General features: G+C 40.9%; 1 protein-coding gene across 1 annotated transcript in view; it reads right to left on the bottom strand.

Moving 5' to 3' along the window:
* The window catches only part of wscd2 (WSC domain containing 2), a 46,755-nt gene extending 39,745 nt beyond the window's left edge, over positions 1–7,010 (bottom strand). Inside the window, exon 1 of the mRNA XM_034148647.1 lies at positions 6,947–7,010. The gene's annotated coding sequence lies outside the window, so the exon portion shown is untranslated. The remainder of the gene's footprint in view (positions 1–6,946) is intronic.
* Between the last annotated feature and the right edge of the window lie 3,039 nt (positions 7,011–10,049).

Raw genomic sequence — 10,049 nt, forward strand, 5'->3', positions numbered from 1 at the left:
AGCCTCTGCTAGGCGGCGAGCCCCCACCCGGGAAGGTGCTGCAGCGTGCAGTGGCAAGCACCACAGGGGTAAATCGCGGGGCGGCCAGGAGGAACCGGCCAGCATCTTCGGCCAAAGCGCGGGGCTCAACACTAGCCGAGTGAGCTAGCGCAGCCTGGACACGCAGCCGCATGTCCCGAAGAACCAGCTCCACGAGGCAGAAGTCGGGTCCCTCCATACCTAGCAGGTCGCGCATCGTCTCCTCGTAGCAGGAAGGCTTGCTGCCCTCCAGCGCCGAGACGAAACGGGAATGGCGAGCGACGTCCTCCGCCATCCCGCTGGGCCGCACCGAGCCTCAGTCCGTGCGCACGAGGCAGCAACGGACGCCTCCAAGAATCTCCGGCATTCCGAGAAAAGCTGCGCTTTTTGCCGTGTTCGAATCAGTCTCGGATCCTTCGCGAGACTTATGTCAGGGTCACCAATGTAGTGCCGAGAGAAGGGAGTCGGAGGCGGTGCATCGGAGGTACAAATCTGGCTTTATTGAGGAGCAGAAATCGACATGCTGTCGGGTCGAGCCGAGAAGAGTAAGAGAAAGTGAAAGAGGAGGACACACAGGGTGTTTCTCAATCGCGAGTAAAGCTGCTTCAGAGCCACTATTTCAAGCATACTACGTCATCGAGTGCCGCCGAAGTACTGTTCCAATCTCCAGCATACTTGGAAATCTACCGAGCCCGGCGTACTCCGTTTGGAGAAATATCGAGGCTGCACATGAGTAGACTCCGCGGTCTTAAAATCCCCACAATGCTTTGCGCACGGACCAATTTCCCCAAATCTGTGGCGGAAGATGTAAGGCGGGGCCTCTCATATGACGCACACCTGCACACTTGCTAGCCTGTTCCACTCTTCGTTTTCCGAATGCCAGGAAGTATTCTTGACTCGCTTCTGAAGCAAGATGCTCGGCAGACATGTGCTACCAAGCAAGCGTACTCGCGATTGAGAAACACCCACAGTAGGTACCCCGGAGGTACCGTCAACATATATGTCCGGGCGGAAACAATACCCCCAACCTGTAGTTCCCGGATTGAATTATGTAACCCCAGTGTATGAATCAGTGATCACTACAAAAGTAACTAAAGGTACTAAATAAATGTAGTACATGATTTACCTTTGAATGGGTAGAAGTACAAAGTAGCAAAACATTGAAATACTCAAGTAAAGTACAAATACCTAAAAATTATACTTGTACTTGCGTAAATGTACTTAGTTTTTTACACCACTGCTTATAAATATAAATCATCACAACATTTCTAAAGAACTCAACTACTGTTTATATGCAGTTGAACGGACCAATACAAAGCCATTGTTACTGCAGTGTGCTTTCTCAGCTGACTGGATTTCAGCAATGGAGAGTGGTAAGGTAAATTGATGTGCGGCAGCAATTGTATTGATAGCAGTAGGCTTAGGATTAGTTTAGAGTGCAGCTGGACCCCGTTTAATTCCATTAGCCTATGAGGAAAATGTTTTGTCTTTATGGTGAAATTACATGCTGTCACATCATCATTTTATCTGATGATCTTGTCATACAGGAAAATATACAGAAGACTTGAACCAACATTATTCTTTCTTTATTGTCCCTTACAGTTAAATTAAATGAATTTATGTCTGCTTCTGGAAGTCCTTACATTCTCAAAATCATGAGATGATGAGATTATTGTGTGGCAGTGTAGCTATCTGTCTATATTATCTGTGTATTTGTTTGTAATAGGCTAGCATCCAAAGCATTCACTGACTATGATTCCAGCGGCTATGAGAGAACGTCACTTAATGTAAGTACAGAAACACAGAAACGTTCCTGACTCACTGTGAGCAACATTGTTATAAGTACCACATCACTGTCACATTGTATTAACAGTGAGAGGTTTTTGTTGCTCGTTCTGCAGTCTGATTTTAATCCTGATTTTTGCTTCACCCCTCTCAGACCCAGCTCCAGATGTTCAGCTGCTGTGTGTTTCCCTGCTGCTCACAGGATTTCCGGCGTCAGATCGGGGTGATCATCCATTCTGTTTAACTGCAAATCTCCTTGTGTGTAAACTGCGCTTCAATCAGTTTTATCGTTGTGTCCCTGACAGTCACGGCTGTTGAATCAATGGCTTAAAGCAACTGCATTACACAGATCCTTTAAGGGCATGTACACAAATAGACATTCACATGCAAGCAGAATGCACATAAATACACAGATAGCATCCAGGGGGTATTGAGCCTCAAAACAGCCTCCTGCAATAATACGTTTAAATGAAAGAGTTTTATGGGTTTGTCTCACCTATGTGGTTATTCAAAGCCTACTAAATATATTCTAGCAAACCCTGCAGTCTGAATAAGCCACTTAGTTATTACAAGCTTAAAGCTGATCTGTCCTTAAGTGATGGTTTGCTGACACAACAGAAGATGACTCTGCATATTTCAGCAGCATCAATTCATGGGTTGGTTGCTGTCTGTCGCCTGTAGCGCTGTCACCTACAATTACTCTGGTCTGCATGGTGACTCAGCGAAGCACTCCAACTTAGAGGGACTCTTGAAATCACCAGTGTGCATCAGTGATATTACTCAAGCTGAATCAGGCAGACAGGATGGGACAGCAGCCAAACAACAGAATCCTAAAACTGTCAGGCTGATGTTGGAAGTTAAACTGCACTGCGGAGTGCTGCAGATTGATGCAAAACAACTCTTGTATTTTTATGTATTTTTTAAGGATACACACACACGCATGTATTGTTAGAGGTCGGGTGTGGGGGGTCAATCATGTGGTGCAAGAGATAAAACTCCAGGCCAGCCCACCCTCATACATCTGCATCACCAGCCAGCCTTCAATCCATTGTGCACATTGTGCGTTGGCCTGTGTGTGACCACCACTGGTTTATCTGCCCGTCAGATGCAGAAGACTGAAGTAAATAGACGATAATGGGCTCATTGTGTCAAAACTCTGCTCTCTCATGGGGTTACGTAGGCGGCGGAGTGAAAAAGGAACAAAATGTTCTTTCATTTGCTGATCTTTCCCGGTTAAATGGTGCTTCTGGGGGTTCTGTTTAATGACAACATCTGACATATGGGTGTTGTCAGCACAGATAGCACACACAACAACAAAAGAACTAAAGGGAAATTCATGGTTTTAGATTTGCACATACAATGCAGTAAATATCTTTAGTACAAAGTCTATCAAAGATAACTGTATGCATAAATCCACATCGCCTGTTTGTATAGAGGGAGCTTTCACGCAAGAGAACAATGTAGCTTTTTCTCTGTGAACAGAACCTCACGCTTCATTATTGTGAGTTTTATATGAGAAATGTTGTTGATACATTTGTCACATGTCTTGCAATGTGACAGTGTGAAAAGATGTTCAAACTCTTACAGGATGCAAATATATTCCCTTCAGGTTAGCCATCACAACAGATAATGATAACTTTTTAATAGCTGGAACTAGAAATTGTGAATTATACATTATGATCTGATGTTGTTTGCTCAGTAAAATGTGGGAGAGTAAAATAAACATCCAGCTAACACTTTGAAGTCCTATATCACGACTGGAGTCACATACAACAAAGACAATTGATTTAGTTTTCCTCTTCTCATTTTCCACTGGGATATTACTTGCACTGCTCAGGTCAATGAGCTGATAATCACCTCTCATGTTTATTGATCGGTGCAGTGATTTATTATCTAGCTGTTGGCCATACGCTCATGGGGCCGATCCATGATTTCCGATCTCATCAACAGTAAAACCTCCTGAGTCTGTCACGTTAAAAAAAAAAGACATCACTACCACTGTGTGTTTTGTCCTTTTATGCACTGTGGTAATCATTTCTAGCTGATGAGAAACCTTACAGTTCCATCCTGAAATAGTACCTATTGATTTCAAACAGGAATAACAGGGTCGATAAGTGTAGTTGCTGCACTCGGTTGTTGACATTTAAACCAATAACCACTTGCTTCCCACTCCTCCTGCAGCTTTTTTGGAAACAGTTACAATTACATAAGCAAGTTTACAGCTTTGGGTTGTGAGTTATCGTCTGTTTGAGTGTTTTTAACATACAATTCAGTTTGCTTTGCGAGGACGTTTATGAACATTTGTCTATTATAGCACTGGAAGCTGTCAATGCTCAGAATATGGTATGCTGATTTCCTTTTTAACAACATTTGCTCAGGCAAAAAGCCCAAACAACTTGAAATCAGACACGGTGAGCTTCCCTCTGACAACAGGGAAGATGTATAACTGCAGCTCTCATTGTCCTCAGAGATTAAGGCACAAAGCACATGACCACAAAACACTGCTCTAACTACCAAGGCAAGGCAAGGCAAGGCAAGGCAAGGCAAGGCAAGTTTATTTATATAGCACCTTTCAACACAAGGCAATTCAAAGTGCTTTACAAAAATGGAAGACATTAGGTTACCAGGTTGTTTTCCTTGACAACCATAACATTATCCTTGCAAAGCAATTATTCTCATTATCCACATGATGAGTGATGAAAGAGTGTTATCCAGGCTGCTGCTTTATGTTAACAGTAATAGTTTCCTCATCATCTCTGTTTAGAGCTGAAAATACGACTTTCACACTACCTCCTGTAAATATTTAGCACTCTGGTCAACCTGCATCCACAGAAACCTAGAAAACAAGTCTGTCAATATTTGTCATGTAGTGAAGTATGTAATTGTTCAACATGACTTTATCCATCTGCCCAATGTCAGTCCACATTCTGTGTGATGGAAGTGACAGTCTGGATAAACAGTTTTGCTGTGACTGACTGGATAAAGTACCAGAAAACAGAGAGCAGAGCTGACTTCTCTCTCAAACTGTGTCCTTTCTGTGAGGTCTCAGCACTAGCACTCATATAACAATAACATATGCGCCACTGAAAACCCTCTTGGACAGCTACATTAAAGGCACTATCATGACATATTGGGTTGTAATGTAAGAAATGGTGATTAAATGCACTCAGATTAAGACAAATGGGCAGAGATGAAGACTGAGAGGAGGGAGCAAGTGTAGCAGGATTTACGGAGGTAGCAGAACTCTATGAAACCTGATGATGGCTGCTGGCATTAATAATTCAGCAGTCTCTGAAACTACAAAAAAAAATAGATCCTGCATTATTTAAAGTGCACACTGACTTAATTAGAAATATGAATTAATGATGAGATTATCCTTAGCATTTAACTTAAACTACTGGCAGTAGCACTCCGACGATCAAGGACAGATCATATTTGACTGTCGATTTTAGACACTAAAAACAATTGGAAGACCAAGGCTGTGAAATTAGCCATGGGATGTAATTGCTATTCAGGAAGAGTCTCAATGTCATTGCTGCAGCCAGGGGTGGTTACCGGAGACCTACATCGTTCAGTCAGCATGAAAAAAGACTGAATCTCTTCTGAGTTTCATTTTATCCTTTTGTCTCTGCTGCCTGGCTTTTCTCATTAGACACATCTGACACAATCTGGGATGTTTCTGCCGGTAGTCTCGCTTCCTGTGCGATCAGTTTCACAGTCAGCGCTTCAGCTTCAACAAAATCAAACCCTCTTGAGAAAAGCACATCCTGATGTTGTGTTTGTGCAGATTTTTTTGGTACATATTTGCTTATTTTATTAAAACATTTCACATTCCTGTAAAAGTAGGGTATGCTTATGTTAATCTAAGCTACTTTCGCCAACCATAATAATAAGATGTTTCCTTCTTTTCAAGAGCATACAAAATTGTGGATGAACTGCAGACAATGATAAATGGCTTGGATTTGACACATGCTTTCAAGAGGCTTTGTTGCAGTCCCTCATATCTGCCAAACTGTGTGAAAGCTCCACCCTTTCTTTTGTCCGCACTGACTCCCGCCTTGTATTATTAATGACTGCAGTCTGCATGATGAGTGACAACACAGACAAAGAAGTGTGTGTGTGTGTGTGTGTGTGTGTGTGTGTGTGTGTGTGTGTGTGTGTGTGTGTGTGTGTGTGTGTGTGTGTGTGTGTGTGTGTGTGTGTGTGTGTGTGTGTGTGTGTGTGTGTGTGTGTGTGTGTGTGTCATATACTTTAATAACCATGAATATTTGAGATTTCCATGATTTTAGGAAATCATCTTATACTGTTTGATGTCACTGTATAACAATCAGTGTTTCACCATTTTGCTATTTGCCCATACAACTTAAAGTAAACTTTCTCAAATAGCAATTCAAATAAAGTGCATTCGTGCAAATCTGAGTACTTCGCAGCTTCCTGTCATTAAAAAACATCCTCTTTAAGCAATCTTCTTCCTAAGTTTGAGAAATAGAGTTAAAGCCACTTTTGTAAACATTACAACACACTACTGCTACTCTAAGCCTGTCTGACAAAAACTGTAACAAGGCCATTGACTTCATGTGTTGTGGAAAGTAATTGCAGTGATGCTTTTCGATCCCAAACCAATTTGATTGACCTCAACGCATTTCCACATCTGTGAGCAATATGCATTAACCCACTTTACAGAGGAGGATTTTCTTTCTGTGTTCATTCAGCCGTTGGTTTTGTTTGTATCCTGTGTAACAAAAACTCATTCTGCTAATTGGACTTTGTGTCTTTCAGGATATTGCAGGGTGTCAAATTGTGCAGTTACAAAACCAGAGCTTTACTGTTCATGGCAACGGGCAACAGAAACGCTCTCTCTCACACACACACACACACGCACGCACGCACGCACGCACACACACACACACACACACACACATATACATATTTTTAGTTACAACGTTCTTCCTTAATTTTTGTATCGCTTTTACTGACTGGTTAACCAGTCAGTGGTTTTTTCTGAGCACTCACATACCACCTTATGGGTGTCTGTTGTTTATTATGTCTGAATGAATACAATATATATATATATTTTGAAGTAGCTGTCAAATGGCAGTTGTGTCAGCATCCGTTCTGAGCATGCAGAGGAGAGTTGACCCACTTTGTGGTGCAATTTGTCTCGGCGATGTCCTCCCTCACTTTCACGTCTTTTGCTGCCACTATCAACTAAAATAAGTTCAGATGACCTCAAAAGGGAAGGAAGTTGTCTTCTTTGTTTCTCTCTCTCCTTGTTGGCACTGTTACACAGTCAATATCAAAAAGAAACAGCACTGCTGTTGACACGGTTCATGGATAGCACATTCTAGTTGAGTCCGACTGAAAGTAAGTTGCAAACTAACAAACGTATCTGCCCTGTAAAGCACAACATTTACAATATTCTTTCATAATGCATCAACTTGATGTAATATAGTGACATTATCTATTTACAGCTGACCAAATCCAGCTTATAGCAGTAATGCCAGCTTTCTATTGTAGGCAGAGCTCACTATTGCACTGAGCAGGAGAGAAGTCTGCTACATGATACAAGGTCTCCTTCATATCTAACTTAAAAACATGAACACACGCCTTTTCTTGCACCTTAAAGTGGCATGTTGAAAAAGCGTTCAAGCAAAAGGTGTTCAACCATTAACATTCTTCCGTTGAAGCATACAGGACCTTTTACTGGTCCATCCAGGTTGTAGGACATCAAGAAATATTATAGCAAAATCAACAGAACACATTGAACACATTTGTTATCCTAGACAGTCTTACTTGAGGTGTCCCCCAAGGATCAGTGCATGGAACCTTGCTTCTTTTACTCTTTTTGTTACCCTGAATGTGCGATGGGCAACAATATACAGCATGCTGTGTTTGTAAAAGGAGCATTCAGACGAGCCATCTGCATGTGGTGGGTGGGGATAAGCAATCCATGCCAAAAGAGATAACGAGTATCAGATAACTGCCATGTTTACAATGAGTTGAGAAAAGGACATTTGAGAGTGGGAGATTAGATGTTCCTGCGTATCATAAGTAAGGAGGATTATCTTTACTCAATGAAGCAAAAGATAATCTCAGTAACAAGTATGTTGTTTTCTCCGATATGAATCCTTGTCATCGAGTAGAAGCATATTTGTGACTGAGAGAAAAAAACACTTTGATGTCATTATTTAAGGGATACATACGGTATGAGTGAGGTAAGGCAAGCGTTTGTTAGTGTCTTCCATCTAAAGAAAAATAAAAGCAAAATAAGGTTTCCAATATTATGCAAATGAGGGCCTATATTTGGGGACATTGTAGGGGAGAGATAATAAAATGAATTGAACTAGGATGCCGATTTACAAAAGGTAATTTAAATTGAATAAAGGCACACACCACAATCCTCATGTTGAAAGGGATGTGGATGTGAATGGCATGCAGAAGCTTTCATCATGCCCCGGGGCCAAATTCACTTCCCTGCCAACTTTATGAAAGCAATTTCTGAGCAATCTCATTAGGTTAGCATGGAAGAAGCAGTTTGGTCCTGCACCCACAGACAAGGAAACATATTGTCTTTAATGCTATGATACAAAGAAAACATGTAAGACAGAGAGATACAAGACAGGCTCTCCTTATATGTATGCAGATACAACAACATCTAGCCTCATCCACAATCAGAAAAGATAGCTTTTTAATTCCATCAAGCAAAAAGCAAGATCTCTCACTTTCATGGAGGGCATCAAAGGGAAAGCTATCAGTCCTGGGCTGTGAAGTCAAGGCATATTCATTCATATCTGCACATGATTTCAAACTCGGACACATTCAGCCTCAAGCTCAGTCGTGGGACTATTTGACGATTTACGATTAATCCAAATCAACAACTAAAAAGGGACACGGTCAAACAACATCTGCCACAAGTAAAACATTATGAATAGAATACATTGGTTAAAATAAATGAGATCTACTAAAAAGCAGCTTACAATACATCTTACTGATGTACCTGATATGATTAGTTTTATTTTAGAATGGAAACCATTGTATAGGGAAAATGAATTGCTGCAATGAGTGATATACATGTAAACATAAATATACATCCATATTTCATGAAAAGTAAAATGTATCCCTGTTAGTGTATAACAGCTGTTCATTTTAGGGAGGAAGGTCAACTAATATCACGAGCTTCGGCCTCATAACCAGCCCGAGATGAGCTCTATTTAGGGACAAACTTGTTATGTGCACACACAGACTGAAGGAAAGCTCCCTAAAAGTCTTAGTTAAACAAAGGCAGTTATGCAGCAGCAGCACACTGTAGCATCAAAGCCTCTGAAGCTCTTATCTGCATATGAATAGTTTTCAAGATACACTGATTAGCATTTTATTTGGTTGAAATGGAAACCATAAATAAACAAATATGCTTGCTCAGACAAATCCTGTATGCATTAAATGTAAAGACTGCCATGTAAAACCTTTGAACATGCTGATGTGATGAAGGTTACATTAATTCACAAGCAGTGGGATTCAGGCCAAATGCTTTTTACATCCTCGTTCTTTGCAATGTTAATACAAACCTTTGTACCTTTGTTTTGCATATATTTCTACGCTGATTACACCTCCTCACTATAGAGAACTGTAACAACCCACTAGTGTGTCGGTTCTGCCTGGAGATTGGGAAAACACAAGAGAGGGAATCTCTAATTAGCATTGCAGGTGCAACAATATTTCCATTAATTAATCACAAACAACTGGAGTATATGTATTTGTACATACAAATATTGTTTATACATACAAATCTGTGTGAGCTTGTATGATACATCCATACATGTACCTCTATGTTTAGATTTCTTACAATATTTAAACGCTCATTGAGATGGTTCTGGTATCCTTCTTATATTTACTTTGGAGATTTAGTTTATTAGTTTGATATCAAAACTTTACTTGTTCGACAGTCCCATTCGTTTTTTTGCCCTGAACTTCTTACAGACCTTTACTGTAGGCTATGACAATAAAATCACATCTAGTTAACTTCAAGTTGACTTCATACACACACCCACACACACAAGGGTTTTGTAAAGCTGATGAATTTCACTAGAAACACAACAGGTTTCATTATATCTTCCTCATAGTAATCCTCCTCATATTTTGACCTCAAAGAGCTTGAGGAAAGTCCAACGCAGCTGCAGTGAAGGACCATCACTATGAACTCATCATGCATGTGAAAGATGAGGCTAAGCATCAGGGAAAACTCCTGT

The sequence above is a fragment of the Trematomus bernacchii genome, unplaced genomic scaffold (genome assembly GCF_902827165.1).
Source record: "Trematomus bernacchii unplaced genomic scaffold, fTreBer1.1, whole genome shotgun sequence".
NCBI lineage: Eukaryota > Metazoa > Chordata > Actinopteri > Perciformes > Nototheniidae > Trematomus > Trematomus bernacchii.